The 21273-nt window shown below is 37.8% G+C and overlaps 1 long non-coding RNA gene across 1 annotated transcript; it reads left to right on the top strand.

The window, feature by feature from the left end:
- Positions 1-2812: 2812 nt before the first annotated feature.
- On the top strand, positions 2813-20839 carry LOC111924589 (uncharacterized). The gene is made up of 4 exons (XR_002861729.2): positions 2813-2916; positions 4742-4871; positions 17329-17485; positions 18337-20839. It is a non-coding gene; the product is annotated as an uncharacterized LOC111924589 (long non-coding RNA).
- The last annotated feature ends 434 nt before the right edge of the window (positions 20840-21273 follow it).

Here is a 21273-nt window from a genome sequence, read left to right as displayed (position 1 = left end):
AATAAAACACTAACCAAAAGAGAGGCTAGATGGCTAAAAAGAACTGTATTTAGTTGCTTATTCTTGTTTGCCGACACTGTTTTCTGAGTTCACAGCAAGGCATGAAATCACACTCATCATGTAAGTGCTATCAAGTTAAATCAGTGAAGAATTCCTGTTAAAAAACAGTGTAGCTGGTTGAAAGGCTGCCCATCAAGGCACTTGCAGAGGCAACAGGGATGCCTCAGGCTGAGAAGGGAAGAGCCACCTATTTCTTGAATTAATGTGCTAGCTACCAACACCCCCTGCTTTTCCAGAGGGGAATCAAGCATGTCTGCTGTGCCTTGCACTGAACTTATTATCTGTGCCTCTCAGGTAAATAAAACAAGCCAGGACTCACTTTCTAGTCCAAGAATAAGGGCCATAACATGTCCTGAGTTTGTACAGCTGAACTTCCTGCATATTTTATTTCATGCAGTCTATTGGAAACCAACATCTCACTTGGTTTAGTGAATTTAGGCTCTCTTGCAGAGAATTCTAGCTGACATTTGCCAAAACCACACTGGGGAGCTTCCACCTGACCATGGCCAAAACCTTCCTTTACCTGCTGTTAATATGGGCACAACTAACACTTCTGGCATATGCTTAGGGTGCCACATACAACAGTGGGACACGGGCTTCACCACCACCTCTCTTCTTCCTGAATCTCCCTGGAGTGGCTGTGGGACACCTTGTCCTCAGTCTGTCTGGACACTTAGGTCTCCACTGCACATGGCATTTCTGCACAACAGCAGTATTTAGATGTCTCATAAATGAGAGAAGACCTGGTGTCTGTTTTCTGGAGCTCTTTACTGAATTTAGCCACAGGCATTCATCCTAAGTTTCATTGCAGGTGCCAAAATGCATCTTCTGGAACCTGTTGTATGTTTTCTTGTGCCTTTCCTTATTTGCAAAATGGTACAATTAATGCTTGTTCCATTCACTGTTGTCTTGCATGTGGTGATTCATGTTGTCTTGCAGCAGAAATTTTTGTGACTTTTGTGTCACAGAAGTCAGCACTTGCATGAATGCTGTTTAACTACTGTCTTTGTAAGCTATGCAGTGAAACTAGAACCAACTGGTCCTGTGCTCTAAGCCAAGAGCATGAGGGTGAGACCAAGGATTAGAAATGGCGTCCCCTCTTCTTTCTCTTTGGGCAAGGGTTTGCAGCCTGAAAAACTGGATATGTAGAGGGAATTGACTACATGCCAGGACAGATCACATATCTGTTTTAGAGAGAGCACTGAAAGGTGTTTTTAGAATGCTGTGTTTTAATGGTAGTCTGGACTGAGCCACGTCTAAGATGGGAGCCTTGTGCAGAAATTCATTTCTGTTCCTGACTTTGCACCACTTTTCTTTGTGGCTTTGCAGGAGTCACATTATGTCAGTATTTTCAAACAGATACTTTACTCCTTGTTTAGCCATTTAAAAAGTGGCTTTTCATTTCCTTGAAGTACTGAATACCTAAAAGATCTCCTTGTTAACTGAAGTTCCAGCCTTGTGGATCACTTCTGTTATGGTGTTTAGAGATTTCAAAGCATAACCTTTAGGAACAAGAGCTCAGGGGTAGCTGCTGAGTCTTACTATTAGTGTAACCATCTCACTGGAATAACTATATCCCTGTATGTTTGCAGATAAACAAAAGATATACAAAAGAACATGAGTAAGATCACAATATATGTCACAGCCTTTAATACAATTAAGTTTTAATACATAGTCCTTTATAACTATTATATTGTTCTATTGAATAATTTATTTGAATTCCAGCTATGTTCCTTTCACAACTGACAAAACTTGCTGTAGTTTCACAGAAATGAGACTTCAGAACTATATCTAGAGCTTGATCTCCTGTACATAAGGGTCTGGTCTTGCAACTGCTTGAGCCAAATATCTGTTCTCCACTTCTCTCTCATCAATCAGATATTCTCGAATTAAATTCTCGAGTTAAAATGTCAGTTGAGGAAAGAAATATGTCTACAGCAAATGCTTGGAAGCAGAACTAAAGGATCACAGGATAGGACAGCAATGTTCATGCCAGGGGAACCTAGGAGGCAAAGCAGGGTACCATGAGTGAAATAGGAAACAATTCTGTAGGTCTTGGCAGAGCTTTCCTTTACAATAGTTATCTAAAGCTGTCTGGAGGCTTTCCCTGGAGGCTTTCTCTCTCTTGACCCAGTAAAAAAAGAATTCACGTTACAAACTTTGTTGTGGGATATGTAAAAAAAAATGCAAACCACCAGATTGTTGGCTGACAGCCTTGGGAAATCCTGCCTTAACCTTAATCCTACAGGACTTGTTAAAGGGCTAAGAGCACTCAGAATAGCTGGACTGTGGCTGTTTCAGGCATTTCTCTTAAATATGTGCATTTTTACAGACAGAAGACACAATGGATACATGGGACCATAGCTCCAAAATATGTAGCAGAAACAACCTCTATGATTCCATGAAGATAATTAAGAATGAAAGGTCTTGAGAGGCTATTAGACCACACTTCACAATGGTGCTGATCAATGCAAGAACACACAATTTGGTGAGGGACAGAGGGGATGTGCAGATCTGGCCCCCCCTGAGGAGTGCAGGGAAGCCAAATCACACACACAGAAGGAGCTCTTCCTCATGGGGAACCTCCTGATAAGACAGGGGTGGGTCTATTGCATCAGCTGCTGACAGCTTTTTGCGCCACTACTACCAAATCTGTCCTAACACATTTTTAAAGAGTAAATCTAAACATTTCCTGATGTCACGTTGCAGGGGTACCAAGGGTTAGTATCTCCTTATCATGAGGAAGCAGTTTGGTTTCAAGGGACAGCCCAGATGACCAGATTGCCTCAGGCCTCAGCTGTCTCCTGGTTAACACCCTCCAGCTGACGGATCGAGCTTACAGCAGGGCAGCAGAGGGTATGCTCTGAGGTACCATTTCTAAAAGTATTGGCAGTGCATGTCTTGCATGACAGAATCATTTAGGTTGGAAAAGTCTTCTAAGACCATCAAGTCCAACCATTAGGGATTCAGATTACTGTATTTCTCTGGATGCTGAATGTCCCAAATTCAGCTCAGATTTAACTGCATTAGTCATGCCACACTAACTATGGCAGTCTTTTGGCCACATTCACTTCTTTATCCTGTTCAGCTGCAGTTAACGAGCAGTTTGCTAAAGACTCCAGTGCAATAAGAGCAGGCCAGATCACCACCACACATCAAATCTGTGGCCTCAGAAAAGCATGTGCTTGTGCCACCAGGTTTTCTCCAGGTTTTCTGTGAAGAGCTGATGCTTTTGCGACCAGAAGGTCAAAAATGGTGTTTAGGAAGCTGTCTCACCTGGTGCTGACAGCCAGCACTGGTGCCCACAGGGTGGGCCCGTCAGGCTCAGCTGCAGCTGAATTCAGCAGTGGGCCCGGCCTGGGTCACCATGGCTGCGTGGCAGAGTTTTGGCTGCTCCCCTGCCCCGCTGTCTCTGGTCTGGGGCTTTTCCCAGCTCAGTCTTAGATTTCCACACTGGTGTGTGTATGTATATATTTATGAGAAAATTAAGCAGAAGTTACACGTTGCCCAACATAACGAATATCAGCGACATAATGGATGTCCTTGGAAGTGTTCAAGGGGATGGGGCTCTGAGCAACCTGGTCTAGTGGAAGGTGTCCCTGTCCACGGCAGTTTGGAAATAGATGATCTTTAAAATCTCTTCCAACACAAGATATTCGAAGATTCTATGATTCTAAGACATTCCAGCTTCTAGATTTGTCAAATGGGAGCAGTAGCTCTCCAAAATAAAAATGGGAGGTGAAGGCAATAGATTGGTGGTGAGGGAAGTGCTCATTTCAGGCTGCAGTTTTTACATTGTAATCTCTCTTGGTTACTTCAGAGCATTGCAAAAGACTTAATGACTTAAACAGTGTTCAGAAGTATTTGATTGCATGGATCATATGTGCCTATCCTTAAAATTCTCTTTGAAAAAATTTTGCTGGTATCTTTTAATCAATGTGAATGATGAGTGATTATATTTTAGGAGCATATAATGTATAACACTGTATTATAATGGTTCCTTAATATAAAAAGTTCTGTAATAATAAGGAATTCTTTTTCCTGCCCCAGTTGGTTTTGAAAGTCTGAGTATGTCATGCATGGATTCAAGATTTCTTGGAGTTTTGGTCTAGAATTTTCTGATTGATAAAACAGAAGTGCCATACATGGCTCAAACTGTCTGAGAAAATTTGCATTGTTGTAATTGAAGTGGAAAACAAACACAAAAAGTGTGAACATTCCCTGTTACAAAAGTAAATGAGACAACACAAGCTCACTAGCACACATTTTTTAAAGCACAGCTCTTCTTGATGGGTCTGTGGTTTAAATGGGCATTTGAGTGAAACATACATCTAGAAGCATGGGCAAAGGTGGAAATATTTGCTATGTCAGGATGAGGCAATCATCTCCACCTACTTAACACAAAGACGTATTTTTTCTAGTCCTCATCACTGCAGCTTTGATTAGGAAAGGGAAGAGAAGGATACATGTTTTCAGTATGTCAGTAATCAACTTCCAGAAAAACAGTGACAATTGCCAAGCTATCCAGTTTGTTGAAAGCCTCAGCTGTATTCAAATTCTTGTCTGCCTTCCAGTGAATGAGATAAAGCTAAAAACCAATTAACAGGATCAGTTTTGCTGGTTCTATTACAAAGGAATGCCACAATTAGCGAGAAATAGAAAAGCCACTCTGCACTTTTAGGGTCTGAGGAAACTGAGAACGTGCTTGTGAATGCTTGCAGATTTATGGTGGTCAGCTGAGTTGCCCTGGCATTGTCAGGACTCTACCTTGGCTAGGCAGAACTGCAGGGATTCCTGAAAACAATTTAGGGGTAAGTACACAGAGATGTGGACAAGCACAGCTTACGAAAGACATACATTTTTCTAACTCTGCTGCTAACAGTTTGCAGTGCATGCCTTTAAAAATATTGTACATTAAATAGCATTTGAGGAGTGTAACCACTTTGTTACACATGGTGCAATATTTACCCACAACAACAGTATTTACTGCAAAACATTGATGGTATGGCCATGAATGTCATAGAGTTTTAAGGAACTTTTGTTTAGTCCAGCATTGCATATTGTATCTTGAGGGTTTTTTTTGTTTGTTTGTTTTTGGGTTTTGTTTTTTTTTGGTTTTGTTTTTATTCCTGTGGAATATAAACTTCCAGCTTGGAAAGCATAAGGATTTCTTTAAATGCTGTCCCACCTATGAATATGCTTAGCAATTCTGTAGTAATTAAGTAACTCTATGGCAATAGAGTAGTCCTGGATTACTTGTATAATGTTTCAGCAACATCACAAGGAAAATATAAAATCTTCTTAAAATACAACGGGGAGATTCTAAAATACAGAGACAGAACATGGAAATTTTCATGTAATAGACATAATCTTAAAATTCTGATTTCAATCCCTTTTTGTTTTTAATTCCTTTTAATTTTAAATCTGAACTGCCGTATTTTCAACTTAATATTTTTACTGTTTCAACGTATTTTAAACTACTGATTCAAAGCAAACTATTAAACACTTAATCATGTGCTGCTTAAACACAGCTGAAGTACATTATCTCTTTACAACTGAAAGCAATTCTAAGGGGACACCCCTTTCTTATCTTGGCTGTATCAAGTGAGATAACTTCATCACTCTGACAAGAGAAAAGGAAATAGTCCTGGCCGTGTGTTCCTAATGCCTGGATGAAAAATGTATAATCCACCTCCTTAGTTTGTCACGTTGGAATGTTCATAAAATCTAAAAAGCTGCCAAAGATAACATTACATGGAATGAACATGAAGAGTTTGTATGCAGATGACTATTAGCAGGACTTCAAGGCACTGAAAATCCATTATTTTAGAGATGGTCTTAAATTTTTGTAAAACAGACCTTGCTTCATTATCTGAAGACATTTAATGTACTGAACAGCTGCTGGGGCCCTTACTAGATACCTTTTTTCCTCTTTCCTTCATTAATTTCTTCTGGGTTTCCTTCTTATTTGCTGTCCTTGAAAAGCCAGGAGGAATAAAACCAACAAACCACCTTGCAGTGATCAGCATGCTTTTAGCTTTGAGGAGCTCCAGCTACAATTATAGTGGGGCATCGTGTGATCAGGCTCTCTGAAAAGCAAATGATGTAGTATCAAACTCAATGTACTTGTACAGCTGACCTTTTAAACATTTACCAGAGGTTATTTACTTTTATACCTGTACCTTACAGCCCTATTTCATTATTTAAATATGGACTTAGATTATCTAAATTTAGCTTAATAAGCACAGTAAACATAACCCAATTTGCTCTTGCGAAGTCGGCTTCACACATGCAGGGATGATATTGCTTTTGCAAAATAAAATAACTACCAAAGCTATCTATGTATGCTTTTTTCCCACCCCTAGGAATGATATATGTGAACAGACCTTAAAAACTTGACTTTGGCTTTTCTTTCATTGACTCTGCCTCTGAGGCTTATTTCCTTCCATCCACTGTGAGCTCTGAACATTGCTCATGAGTTTGAAATGGAAATGAAACTGTTGCAACGTTTATGCTCCAGAGAGGGGTCCTCCAGTCGGCCTTGCAAATGCATGAAGTATGATAAAAACTTTATTAATCAATAAAGTCCTCCTGACAGCCAAGTAATAGATTTCAAAGATTTTTATACTGTGCAAGCAGTTCTCTCCCTATTCACACCTTTTCACATGAGATTATTTTTTAGTATCAAGAGAAAAAAAAACCTGACAGTTTTTTGCTGTTAACCCAAAGTCATTGAAGGTTTTAATTCTAGGTATGCATACGAGTGCATTGGTCACAGTAAATCTGTATGTCTCTTTGACACAGTTTCAAAATTCAGGTAAAATATATGTGAAATCATCTTCTACACCAGAGAGTATGACAGTGTTTTAAAAAGGTCTACTTCACAGAAGTAACAGTTATAGGTATTTGCTGTGTTCTGAATTTAGATTATGAGCTGCCTCAGGTGTACTGAGGTGTTACCGACATTGAATATTGGTCATTACCATTAATTCCTTGCTTACAAGCACATAAAAGTGTATTGATTTCCACTGTAGTGCCAGGCACCTGTAATTGTGCATGATGCTTAGAAATATGTACCTGTAGCTGCACTTGCAACGTTGCACATCCACAGAAAGAAATCTCCTTTGCTATCAAAGTAATAAGACTTTCCAAGGGGGGAAAAAACCCCTAGGCCAGAGTGTTTTCATATATGGGCTAACAGTGTAACTTTTGTATATGTATAAACCTCCCACTGTAGAGTAAAACAAACAAAAAAAAAAAGGCACAATTGAGTAACTGTGTTTAGAAAGTCTCCTCCTCCTCCTGTTTCCCTTCCCAAATCTGTGAGTATCCTAGAGGTTTCCTACTGGAAATTACCTTTTACCATTGACACAGGAACACTTGCCAACAAGTCCTAATTTTAAAGAACACAATTTGGATCTTCTTTGACATTTAAAAGGTGTTATCAACTAGTATGGCAGAATTAACAAGCATATCCTAATCTATATAAGTACTGCTGAAAAGCAAATAGTCTTTCTATATAAATTTTTTTAAAGAGAAGGAAAAAAGAAACATCTCATACCCCCCTCTTCAGGCCCCCATTTCACAAACCTGAGGGGTTGTCTTTGTCCTTATCCTTAAATTTCATGTGGAATGAAAGTCCAACACCGATGATGTCTTTTCATCTGGAAGGTTTCCAAGTGACTCACAGAAGACCCAAATTGATCTTTTTTTACATACTTAGTTTTAGTCTCTGTAGGACACAGAAAGTCTCCACTGGCAATAGAGTATAACTTGTGCCAGTGGTCAGGTCCCAGGCAAATTAAATAATTCAAGTTTTCTGCTTCTAATTCTGTACCAGTACTAAATTGATGTCACTTTCCCATGGAATTGTATACATAACAAAGATATGTGATATATAATTCATGCAACTTATTGTTGTTATAATTAAAAGAAATAAATATAATATAAAAAAACTGGTATTCTGTTAAAGATTGCTTTTACTATTGTTGCCTCAATAACTGCAGCTCAAGCTTGCCTTTTTTTTTCTCCTTGCAAGGTGCTGTCTTCTTTTAAAAAATGCTACTGGTGCCAACAAAAGCTGTTAAGAAAAGATCTCTGATTTGAATTTCTTCTGAATTTCTAACTTGCATATGGGCTTTTATACGTCTGCTCGAACAGTAAAGACATTACCATTTTATAACAAACTTTCATTAATTCCATATGACTTCAGAATGGCACGAGAAACTATGATAAGAGAAAGGGTTATAATAAGGAAGCAGTGTGGTTTGCACAATCAAAAAATGTTTACTTTTTGATTCAGTACATATATTAAAACAGATGTGAGTTGGATGTCAAATTAAAATATAAATCATTCTAATGTTCAAATATTGACCAAAAACCTTTAAATAACCCAAAAGATAAATATGGTATAAAAATGAAGACTACAGAGAAAGCAGTGGATGCTCAGCCTTTTTTAAAATCTGTGTCAGTGATTTAAGAAATTTATTTGCAGATTTTAGAACACCGATTTTGAAAAATCACTAAAAAATAGCCAATCTCCATAGCTCTTAGCGGTGGTAAATAACAATCATTGTTAAAAAGAATGGTCAATATATTATTAAATACTACATTAAAACAACCAGAAATGGTCTTAATAAGAAAGGAGGTCCAAAACCTACTAAGTTCCACCAACCTCAGATTTTTTTTTTGAATGATCTCAGGCCATTTTTGTACTGCAGGGAATCTTCAAGGCAATCTTTTAGGGATTGATCCCTGACTGTTTTAAAGCTAAGTTCAGCTAACACATATGGGATTTTGCCTGGCTAAACTCTGTCTCATGCATACTTAAAAGCAGGATTGCATTTTTAGGACTTTATGCTTGACAAGTACTGCAGCACAGTTAAATAGTTGTGGTATTATCTATATTTGTAAACATTTGAACTGAGTGTACAGAGTAATTATTTCTATATAAAATAAGGTTTATCATAGATTATGTGAATCTTGCCTTGTCATCCTGCGTTGCAAAACTGGAACCTGTTGACATTTTCCTGTTTTTCTTACAGGCTATTCTCAGTAATAGGAAACTACTGGTATCTGCCTGTGCAGATGTCCGCAGCTGACGTCAGGAATTTCAGACACCATTGTGCAAGTTGTGTTCTAACCTGTAAAACTTGTTGTAGTGATGATTAGGGATATGACAAATTTTAGGTACATCTCAGTCACAGGTGGATTGCAATTTTCTGTTAATTTTTTGGGGTTGTTCAGAAATTATGTTTTATCAGAATAAAAAAATGTTCAAAGGAAAATTAACACCACAAACTTCTGCTGAAAGACAGCTTCAACTGCTTAGTCTCTGATCCAAGACAGATTACTAAAATTATATCAGCCATTTCGAAACAGAATGTGCATCTTGCAGAACAGAAATTTTGACTTTTGACCAGACCTGACATCAATTATCATTGTTCCTTTGGAATAATGCAGGAGATAAGTTCCTTCACTCCTATGAGAGCCAGAGCACCAAATCATCTGCAGTTGGTCACACTCATGGCAGGGTGAGAGAGACTCTTCAGTTTCTTGTCTGCCATCAGTTATCTGTAGACCCTGTTGGTTACTGTGGATTAGTTACATACGTAATATCAAAGACCTTCTGCCTGCAGTCAAGAACTATCAGCTGAACCACTGAAAAAGAAAGTGACTAATTAGATGGGACTAACCCAGAGCGATTTGAAAAGGTATTTATGTTTTGTGTGAAACAGATAGTGCATTACAGCATGATAGAGGGACAATATAATATCAAGAAATTCAGTGACAAAAAATACAGAAGAGTGGGGCAAGGTAATTTTGAATTTTCTAAGAAAGGGATGAAGCTTTAGGAATAGCACCAAAGGAAAGATAAATATTATCTTGTTATACAGATGCAAGGGCAATATAATTTGGAAATATTACCATAGTTTCTTTTGCTTGATCAGATAATCAGTGTCAATTTTATGACTATGAAAAATATTCCTTCTGCATGAGGTGAGCATGGCAGAGATTCGGTAAAATGATCTCTTGGAAGAAGAGCCAAGATTTTGGAACTGTGACCTTTTCACTGTCCCATCAGCCTGGCTATAAAGTAATTCTAGACTCTGGTTTAATGCAGCAGATTGTGTGTGACTGACACAACAACTGGTTTGCTTCTTGAAACCCAACACAACTGGCTTATGATTCCTGCCATTACTGTTTTCTGTTTCTACGTCCCTAAGTGTACTTCAGCTTTTAGCTATGATCCCATCACTGTGGCTAAAATATTTAATTGCAAGTATTTCTTAATGAAAGGCTAACCTGCTAGTTCTTACAACTTTAAATAAAAACCTGTCAACATTTTTTTTCTTCTGCATGAATGCAGGGAGTAAGGTCAATGTTATGAAGGAGCTCTTGACCTCATGCAAAATCCATGAGCCAAGATTCAAAGAAAAACAGTGCAGTGTTTTTGTGAATAGACTTCCCAATTTTTTTAATTCTTGAAGTTACAGTGTGGCTATGCAATCAGCCTTTCTCCAGATGGAAAAAAAATTAGATTTGACTTTCAAGAAATCCTAGGAAATGCAGCTTAGAAAAGGTGGCTGAAAGCTTGTTGCACAGCTCTTTCCATTAGGGCAACTTCTTTCAGATCCCTTATCTTGCTGACCAAATGCATTTCAAGGCTTTTTTTACAACAGCTTAATGCTTCAATCCTATAGGAGGAAATACTTGAACTCAAAGAGTACTGAAATATTTTTTCCAAAATAAGAGGGTTTTGTAAATTGCCATAGGGATAGAAGTAAATTATTTATAAATTTAAGTTAAAACAAAATGATTTAAAGCAATTTATTTTTGTGGCTCTTGTGCATTCCTCCACTGTTCTTGTAGTCCAGATGTTGTCATGTTTTCCCACTACATTAGAACTTATGGGACTAAATTGCTGAGACAGCAACCACAAAAAAATGTCCCAGCAGCACAGGGCATAGGAAAGCTGAGAATAATGGATGGTAATACACTTCTTAAAACACAACCCTGTATTCTATCAACCACTGATTATTGCCTACACATTTTAGGCTGCCCCACTCTGCAGGGAAAGTGTTAGCACCCTTCCAGGAAACCGGGATTAATGAAATGTGATAGCCTTGGCAAAACCTTCACAGTATAAATAGAAGTGGATCCCTGGCTTTCTGGATGAATGTGTGCAAAGTTTTTATCTCTAAAGCTCTGAACCTACAAAATATTATAGATTTGTTTAACTTTATGCATAGCAGGACACCTACTGATGTTCTTTCAGAGTATGAAGTTAAAAATGAACACAGGATGAGAATGAATGAAAAATAGTCTTATTTTAAAGATGCTAGTCAGAAAAAACCCCAGAAAACTATTTTGAAAAACAGAATAGAATAGAATAATTGAAAAATATTTTTTTCATTTTGTAAGTTCCAAATACTACATATCTGAAGAGTGTATTGATTTGTGAAAAGAGCCCTGCAAATATTCTTACTAAATATTTCACTAGCTCTCATAGTGCCCTTTTTAATGTAACATTTACAGAGAATCAAGATGCTGTTATTTGTAACAGGTCTGGTCAAAATTAAATATTGTGTTAGATAATCTTCCCATATAGTTGTTGTAAGTAAACCAGTGGGGGAAAGTTGCAAAGTCATGAAAGTTCTGGAATGAAATAGGAAGGTGCTTCCAAGCCACCAGTTAGTGCTTGATCTGAGGAAGCCCTGGACATCCTGGTGCAAAGCATTGCACAGGATGCAGGAGATGAGGATCACCTTAAAAATAAAATAAGTCATAGTAAACATTGGCCTATGGCATAAAGGTGTGAGATAGTAGGGCCCCGATGGTTATGAAAGAGCTGTTGTCTCATATTACCTCACACCTGCTTCATGCACTGAGCTTTGCTAATGTCAGACACACAGCTCAGCTTGTGTGTGCACAGCTGGTTATTGTGGATAGGACCAAACCTGGCTTCCCTACATGAGGAGAAAAGTGTCTTCTTAACTGAGGAATTTTATCTACTTTGGCCTATCATTTTAGGCTTTTAATACTAACTGAGCATGTATTTTAAGCTGTGAAATATAGTACATCCATCTATATAAAAAGTATAGAACTGCCTGTCCTACAACTCCCTGTCCCAATGAAAAGAACAGCCAAAGTCTGAAGCAAGGAAAAAAACTTGTGTCCAAATAATGAAGTATTCATAATCTTGTCTTGTAACTGGTTACTAGGAGTGTGTAGTCCGTATTTTCTAGCAAATAATGACAAAACTTTATAGTTGTCAATGTGCACCTCATATTCAGGGAATATATTTAATTGCAACTAATATATATGTTTAGATAATAAAAGAGATTTGTAGGTGGACATTGAATGATAATAAAGCAAATTTTATGTTTTGCAGTTATACTGACACAACATTAAACAATTAGTATTAGAAATGATGGGGTAGTTTTATGTTTTTGTCTTTTCCTTTTACTCTGTATATTAATATGAAAACAGCATATGTAGTGGCAACAGACTCACAGATTCATAGATATGCAAAAGAGACAGAAAGACTGAAATGTTGGTACATTTTACTTTCCCTACATTAGGGGTTTCCACCAAGCAGGTTTGTTCATCTTGCTTGTCTTACACATTTAAAAGAATTCACAGACCCCAGAGTTTTGGACCAGAGGTTGAAAATCATATTTGTGTGTCAGGAGATTACTGAAGATTGTAGATTGTTACTTAAATGATACATTTTCAGGATTTGCATGCTTCAGCTGGAACTGCTGATGAGTTTGAACGTAGCTTTGCTAAGTACATATATATATATATATATATATATATTTCACTGCTATTGAAGACTTAATTTGAGTTGTATCTGTGGAGCTGCATGTATGGAACAGATGCTTGTCCAAGGTAACCAAATTCAATTTTTGGATTTTTAGTTATTTTTTACAAGGGTGTGTGGTGACAGGACAAAGGGAATGGCTGTAAACTAAGAGAGGGTAGGTTTAGATCTTATTTAGATAAGATATTAATTCTTTATGTGAGGGTGGTGAGGCACTGGAACAAGTTGTTCAAAAAGGTTGTAAATGTCTAGAAAAAGCCAAGTGTTGGATGTGGCCCTGAGCAATCTGGTCTAGTGGAAGGTTCCCTGCCCACGCCCATGGAAGGGGGGTTGGAACTGGATGAGCTTTAAAGTTATTTCCAAACCATTCCATAATTCTGTGATTCTCAATGATTTGTGATAACATTTATACTGGAAGTTGCATTAGGCATTAACTAAATCTCATGCTTTTGTACAGAATTGACTGTTGAATAAACAGAAAAGAGAAATGCCTTCTTTCAGAGATGTCACTGACTGTTAAAACTGCATTGTTTTAATCAAAACGTTGCTCCTGATAGAAAATATTTTAAGCAGAATAAGGCAGAGTCACACGATCTTCAGCTCGGAGGTTTTCAGCGGGGAGCTGTGCCCTCTGCTGTTGGCTTGAGCACAGTGAAGGAATAGCAATAAAGCAGCAGCCTGAATACTTTTGACCAGAAACATGGGTAAAATGGGACAGCTCAAAAACGTCTTACAACTATTTTTATAGTGTAAGATTTTGTCCCAAATCTATTTGTGATATGAGGATTTTTTAAAAAATTCTACAGAATAGTCAAGTTTCATTGTAAATTGCATCTGGTGGCTAAGAATATTTTTTTATTTCTCATCGCCTGAGAGACTCATCAGTGAAAACCAGGTGCAGCAGAACTTTTGAGATGGATTTTTTTCTCACTGATGAAGCATTAAAATTCATGATTTCTTCTGAAACAAAAAGAAAAAAGTAGAAAAAGTACCAACTCTTCTATCAAGATGGAAGTACAAAACCAAAAATTATATGGTTACTGGAAAGGTTATTGTTCTTTTTATTATTGTTGAACTTTTTTTTCATCAAATACTGCTTAAAATCCAATTCAAAGCTTATTTTTCTATATTACTGGCTTACTATTCTGCCTGTAATTTGCCATACCTTCTAATTTTACTGTCCGCATTGGTGATTGTCACTAAGAACAATTTCTATAAGCCTGTGAGGGATAAACTTCTTTCACAATTTCTCAACAGAGTTCTTAATAAAAAAGGGACGGGGGGGGAAAAATCTTAATTTCAGTTTCAACTATTTGCTGCTATTCTAGACTATTTTTCTCTTTGAGCTACTGAGCTGCTGGAAACATAATCTACACAAGCAACATGTTAAAGTTTTGTTACAAATGTAAAATGCAGATATGTACATATGCAAAAAAGCATGTTTATGCATCACAGTGGTGTTTTAGCTGATTTCTATTCTAATATTTTATTACACAGGCAGTGCTCTCTCTTGTTATGTTCCAGACCAAATGCCACAAGCATAGTGCAGGCTGGAGAAGTATCCAAACTGCAAGATGGGAAAGGGATTAAAATCCCTCTCATGGTTAGAGATCAGATTTGTGTCCACTTGAGGAACCTGAACATACAGCAGTCTATGGGATGTTGAAATAAAGCCCAGAGTCCTGAGGGAATTGGCTGATGTAGTTGCCAAGCCACTCTCCATGACATTATAAAAATCATAGCAATCAGGTGAAGACCTAGGTGACTGGAAAAAGGGAAAAATTGCACCATTTTTCTAAAGGGCATAAAGGAGGATCCTGAGCTACTGTCTTGTCAGCCCTACCACCTGGGAATACAACAGAATAGATCTTCATGGCAGCTATGCTGCATGGAGGACAGAGAGGTGAATCAGAACATCCAGCATGGCTTCACCAAGGGCAAGTCCTGCCTGACAAACTTAGTGGCCTTCTGTGATGGAGTTGACTACATCAGTGGACAAGGGAAGAGACATGGATGTCATCTATCTGGACTTCTGTAAGGCTTTGGGCACAGACCCCCACAGCATCCTACTCTCAGCTGGAGAGAGATGGATTTGATGGGTGTACTATTTGGTGAATGAGGAATGAGGAACTGGTTGGACCATGGTATCAAGAAGAGGGCAGTGGTCAAGGGTTCAATGTCCTGATGTATGTCAGTACCAGGTGGTGTCCCTCAGGGGTCCACATGGGGATAAGCACAATTCAATGTTTGTTATCACTGACATAGGCTAAGGGATCAAGTGCATCCTCAACAAGTTTGCAAATGACACCAAGCTGAGTGGTAGGGTTAACACACCTGAAGGATGGAATGCCATCCAGAGGGAACTGGACAAGCTTGAGAAGCCAGTCCATGAGAATCTGAAGAGATTCAACAAGGCCAAGTGCAAGGTCCTGTACCTGTGTCAGGGAAAACCCTAGTATTATATAAATTGGGTATGAAGAGACTGAGAGCAGCCTTGCCATGAAAGGCTTAGGGCTGCTGGTGGATGAGAAGCTGGAACTGTCCCAACAACGTGAGCTCGCACCCCAGAAAACCAACCATACCAAACACGGAGACACAAAAATGAGTAGAGGACACTTCCCCTGCAAAGAAAGAGTTGTGCTTTTTCAGCCTGCAGAAGAGATGGCTCCAGGGAAACCTCACTACTCAGTACTATTCAGTACTTTAAGGTGGCCTTTAAGAAAGATGGGGATAAACTTTTTAGTAGGGCATGTAGCAATAAGACAAGGGGTGATGTTATAATTGACAGAGGGTAGATTCATATTAGATAAAAGAAGTTCTTTACAAAGAGTGCTGAAACACTAGCACGTATTTCCCAGAGAGGTGGTGGATGCCCCGTCCCTGGAAATACTCAACTTAAGCTTGGACAGAACTCTGAGAAATATGATCTAGATGAAAATACCCCTTCTCATTGCACAGGGGTTGGAACTAGATGGTGTTTAAGGTTCCCTTCCAATACTCTATGATTTTATGATTCTATGATAAGTGTATCCACTTGTTTGATGGTGCATGGACAGCCTGGCACAGTGAAAATTGTCAGTACCTTTCCTTTTTTCACCAGAGTGTGTTTGAAACCTACTGCATAGGCAACCTAAGTATCATATTTGTTAAGAACCAGAAACAGTTTCAGGAATGTCACAGAATTTACCCCAGAGACATTAGACCAACTCTGTCACCTACAGGCACTCCATCTCTATTTGCACTCAAAACCCCCACCTTTGCCTTGAGTGGAGTTCTTATAGATGTGCAACTAACAAACATTGCAATTGGGAAATTCTAGTGTGTAACCTGAAGTATCTGAATGTGAGGAATGATCAGGATTTAATGAGAATTGTAGAGAAATTGAGCAAGGTTTTTGCAAGAAGTCATACATATTTCATAACCATCTTCAACGGTGGACATCCCACTGGGATGTGAACGAGCTTTGTGATGCCTCCTCCCCATCTTTGCAATTCCCCTTCCTAAAAAGGAGGGGGAATTAGTTGTTTTTAATAGATAAATCTTTATATCTTTTTTAGTCTTAAATGAACATCTGCTTTTGCAAATTTCTGATCAAAGTACTATGTGCCTCAAAATGTCAAAAATATGGCATGCTTTCCCTGTTTCTCTGAGTTTGTGCTGCAGTTTAGCACATTCCACACTCCCTACTACCATGAAATCACACTTTGTACCAACTTTGTTATCCTACTCCTCTCACAGAGGTGCAAAAAGATAAACTCTGCTCTACTGCCAAAGCATGAGAGAGAATTGTGTGAGTCCCAGGACAACAGACAAGGCTCCAGGTCTCCTTTCAGTTTGAAGTAAGATTTTTCATCTGTTTTCTTCCCAGAGATGGCCTTGAAAATCTGAAATGTGAACAGACTGAGATGGAGGCAAGGAGCCAAGGAGTTGATCTCAGCTTGAGAACAGGCAGAAAGCAAGTGTTGCTGAATGGAGACAGGTGCATGATGGCACTCCTGCACATTCATGCTCCTAACCTATTCAGAAAAGAAGAAATCCTGAAAAGAATCTTCCTATCCCTTACCATCTCCCTGGCCATTGTCCATCCCATTGCAGGCTGACAGAGCAGGAATGTGGGAGACCGTGAAGGACTCTCCCAGTTATTTCACTTCAGCTCTGAAGAACATCTTTACCTGACAGGACAGATAGTTAGAAAATCAGAATTGTTCCTTTTGTGAAAAATTCATATTCTGTTTGTTTCTTTGCAGTTTACCCTAATTACATGCTTCCCAGTAACAGTGTCTTGAAAAATGCCCACTCTTATTTGAAAGGACTATACCCTTGTTTTCTTTAGTGGAAGATTAAAACCACTCAGATGATCTCAATAACATCAGTCTTTGACAGCTTCTTGAAGTGACAAGAAAACAGATCTAAGTAAAGATATTTTGGCTTCTGTGTTTTAGAAACTGAACCAAAGAAATGTGAAGAGGAGGCTGGCAGATGGAAACAAGAAATGGAAAACCCACAGGAAAAGTATCTAAGATGTGTAGAATAATATGGCACCAGACTGGATCTGAAGATGTGGGAAGATGGAAAGGAAATATATGTTAGGATAACCTGGTGAGATTAGAGTTCTAGCTTCTGGCTGCCTTACTTGCACACCTTGAGTACCTCTAATCTGTATACACTAAACAAGGTTATCTTAGCTTTGCTTGATGGTAGAAACAAAGCGTTTCTGTCCTTTACAATAATCATTCTGTACTTTGATGGGGATGCTAATTTTCAGTGAAGGACAGCCCTTCTCTTCCTGGTCTTTGTATTGCTCTCTGCCACATACAGCAACCATTGAATTTTGGTTCTCTGTTTTTCTTATTACAGAAGTATTGCTCTCAATATTTTTTTAATTGGCCATGTGGTGCTATTGTTGTCTTTGCACTAAAACTTGCTGTTCTCGTAGGAAGGTTAATCTTGTCTAATGCAAGACTTCGGACTTCAGATATATTATTTTTTCTCACTGTTTTATTTTACTCTTACTGAACATCAGCATATGGTGTACATTAATAGTTCATATACATTAACCCTAGACATTTCTTTCTACATGGCCAACCACTTCAAAAGTGTATTTCATCCAGAGACTACTGAGAACACTGGTTCTACTTCTTTCCCAAGTTTATATCAGTAAGTGAAATTAAATTCTAGCAAGCATTTTAAGAGTGAATTATGAAAGCAGCTCTTATACTAAGTAAAATTAATATTATTTTATTATATTTTATGAAATATATGTGAGATATTTTGAGGTTGTTATTTCTGCAGGAGGTTGGACTAGATGATTTTCTTGGGTCCCTTCTAATCTGAGTCTTTTTATGATTCTGTGACTGGAATGTTATAAAATACTTCTCTATCTCTATAAAAAAATACTGGAACACTAGATAAGAATATTGAGTTCCTGTTTTATTCTATTTATTTTCTAGGAACAGATAAGGAATCATACATCGTCCTGTATAGAGAATATGTCCAGAATTAAAGACAGGAAGAATGAGTCAGAAATGTAGGCATCGCCTTGGGAATTTTGAACGTGGATGTGCAATGATTTTTATAATTCCTTACATTTGGATTAGGACATACATAGATAATGGCTGTTATCTAAATTTTTATCTGTAGTGAAAACCAGCATGTGAATAAATTAAAACAGACAACAGTCCAAGATTTATCACTTTGTTAAGATAAACTAATAAAATGGAGAGCTCAGATATGTGTATTTATAGAAAAAAAAAAAAGAGTATCCAGTAAGCAATGGTGTGGGATGTTGCAAGATGGGGATGATCTCAGTTATTACAAACAGGAGACTAGAGCTAAATGAAGGGGATTATAAAAGCTATAATTAGCTAATGCTTCCTAAAAGCCTTACCTAAACTGTTGAGGTTTTTCCATTCCAAAGCACAATACCATACAGAGATCACATATCATGTAGTAAGTACAGAAAGAAAAACAAACCTTATACAAAAAGTATTGTCTTCAATTATTTCAGAGCAATCTTTTAAACATTTTGGAACAAATACTTTTCCTTTAATGATGCTGTGATTGCTGAAGGATTGTTTACTTATTATATTGGAATATAACAAACATATTACAATCAAATGTCACCAAGTTATGTTGGTTTTATTTACATGCTTAGAGATGATGCTTTAATCTCTAATTTGTGGTGTAAATTCTGAAGAAAGCAGATGGGTTGGCGAAGAAAATGGAATCCCTTGTCTAGTAAAAGCAAGCTTACTATTCTCAGGAGTGATTTCAGTGCTGTTTTACTTATTGTTTACAAATATTAACATGTTAATATAAAAACTCTAGAAAGGATGGCAATGTCTGTTCTGCGTGAATCTTATTCCCTGTCTGTAGAGGGTTTTCAAAGTGTGCAAATATACAAACCCTGACTGAGAATAAGTAAAGGGGCACAGGAGATCTTTCTTTTCACAGAGAGCCAGCACGTCTTGCCCTTTATTGTCAACACAAGGGCAACAGAGGGAAGCACCAGAGAAGAAGGAGGACTATGAGCAGTGCCAAGGCTCTTCAGAAGTGTGGTTAATGTTGTTTTACAAAGGACAGGCAGTTTGTACCGTCTGCTAGAGATGTGAGAGAACAAAAAGTGCCTTGCTGAGACATACATAGATTAAACAGGGAAGCTCAGGCTTGAGTCTCCCAAGTTCCCCCCAGCACACTCAAAGAACATCTGGTAAACTAATTCAGTACCAAGACCAAGTTACATTAATTTTTAAAATAAATTCACTGTTTCTTCAAATGCATTTTTTTTTTTTACTTTAAAAGCAGACAACTGCTATTTAAAATAAACCTCCAATATCTGTAGCAACCAAAAACGATATTTACTTGAACTGTGTCTATAAAGTGTACAAGTATGAGCACTCCAGCTAAAACAAAAGATTTGGCTATGATCTTAAAATTCTTCACATGCTTAAATTCTTGGTTAGGTTGGCCTTTTGTGCTGGATGACTTAGCTGTCCAGCAGCAGTGCTTTTCTCTAATTTTGGAAGCAGAGGAAGGTCTTACAACCATTTTGCCCTATACAGCACAAATCTGTCACTGTGCAACAGTGCATCAGTGGCCCATTGAACTTCACTGTTCTCCCCCATTGTACTAAATAAACGAAAGCTTCTGTTATGATGCCATAAAAGCAAATGACTCACTGAATATTTGACTGTCTAGCTACAGAAAATCTTAGTCTTTCTGAGTCAGTGCTAAGAGTTGTTTTCTGTTTGAATGATAGATAAGTACAGCTTAAGGATCCATAAGGAGGTTTTCTCCACCGGGAAGATGTCTTGCCTTCACAGAGGCACTGAAGCTATAGTGGGGACTGTTGAAGCAAACACATCAGTTTCTAAATGTATTTTTTTCTGAACACCAGCAGAACTCTCATAATACCAAATGGCTCATATTTATCTTCACTCTTGCAGTTGGGTTCTGTATATAAGCACAACTGACTATTAAAATATAAACCTTTTGTGGAAAAGCACAGCCTGAATGTCTGTTTTCCCATATTACAGGATGTTTAGTAGCAAGTGTTACATGATATTAGTCTGTGTACTACCACCCAGAAAAGTCGTAATATTGTCAAAAGCAAAAGACTGCTGTCAAAGCTGATAAATCCAGTAGGGCTTAATGAAGGTGTTGTCTGTCTATAATGAAACAAGGAGACTTAAGATGCCTTTTTAAAAGTACTTTTGGGATTATATCATTGCCAGTCCACATGAGATTCTTAAGATCGCAAAATTTGTGTTAGGTAAGGATTGCTCGACTTCATGGACTATACATCCAGCTTCTGAAGTTAAATTCTTTGTGTTTCCTTGTGGTTTGGGTAGATTATCTGTTATTTTACCATAATAAATAATTTTTTACAAGATTACAATTTCTAATTTTATTATACTCAAAGTTGTTGTCAAACTCAGACCTTTAATAAACTCAGAGAAGTAGAAATACAATGCATTCAGCATCTCTGAATTTATAGCTAAACAAATGCTATTGGTCTTGGAATACACAGATGAAAATTGTTGGCCTGTTGCCCAATCATGTGTGTAAGACCTATAATTGAAACACTAAGTTCATTGCCTCTCCCATAAAAGGTATAGTGATGCAAGGTTAGAAAAATATTTTCCATGTCTAATGCCCTAAAATACTTTGCTATAATTTCTGTAGAGAACCTTTGCAAAAAGCACATGATTAAAGCTGGAATGCCCAGCTGGAATGGAAGAAGACTGAATAGTGAAACTAACTTTACAAACACCAATGTTTAGGGATACAAACTGAGAAGGATTAACATGAATTTCAGGTTGTTGTGGGTGCTTGATCTGCTGTTTGTTCCATCCAGCATGCTGCTTACTGACTACAACTCTGCAAGA

Source organism: Cyanistes caeruleus, chromosome 1 (assembly GCF_971803275.1).
Source record: "Cyanistes caeruleus chromosome 1, bCyaCae1.hap1.1, whole genome shotgun sequence".
In the NCBI taxonomy this organism is placed as follows: Eukaryota; Metazoa; Chordata; class Aves; order Passeriformes; family Paridae; genus Cyanistes; species Cyanistes caeruleus.
The sequence above is the reverse complement of the archived record's forward strand: the minus strand, read 5'-3'. Positions and strand labels throughout refer to the sequence as shown.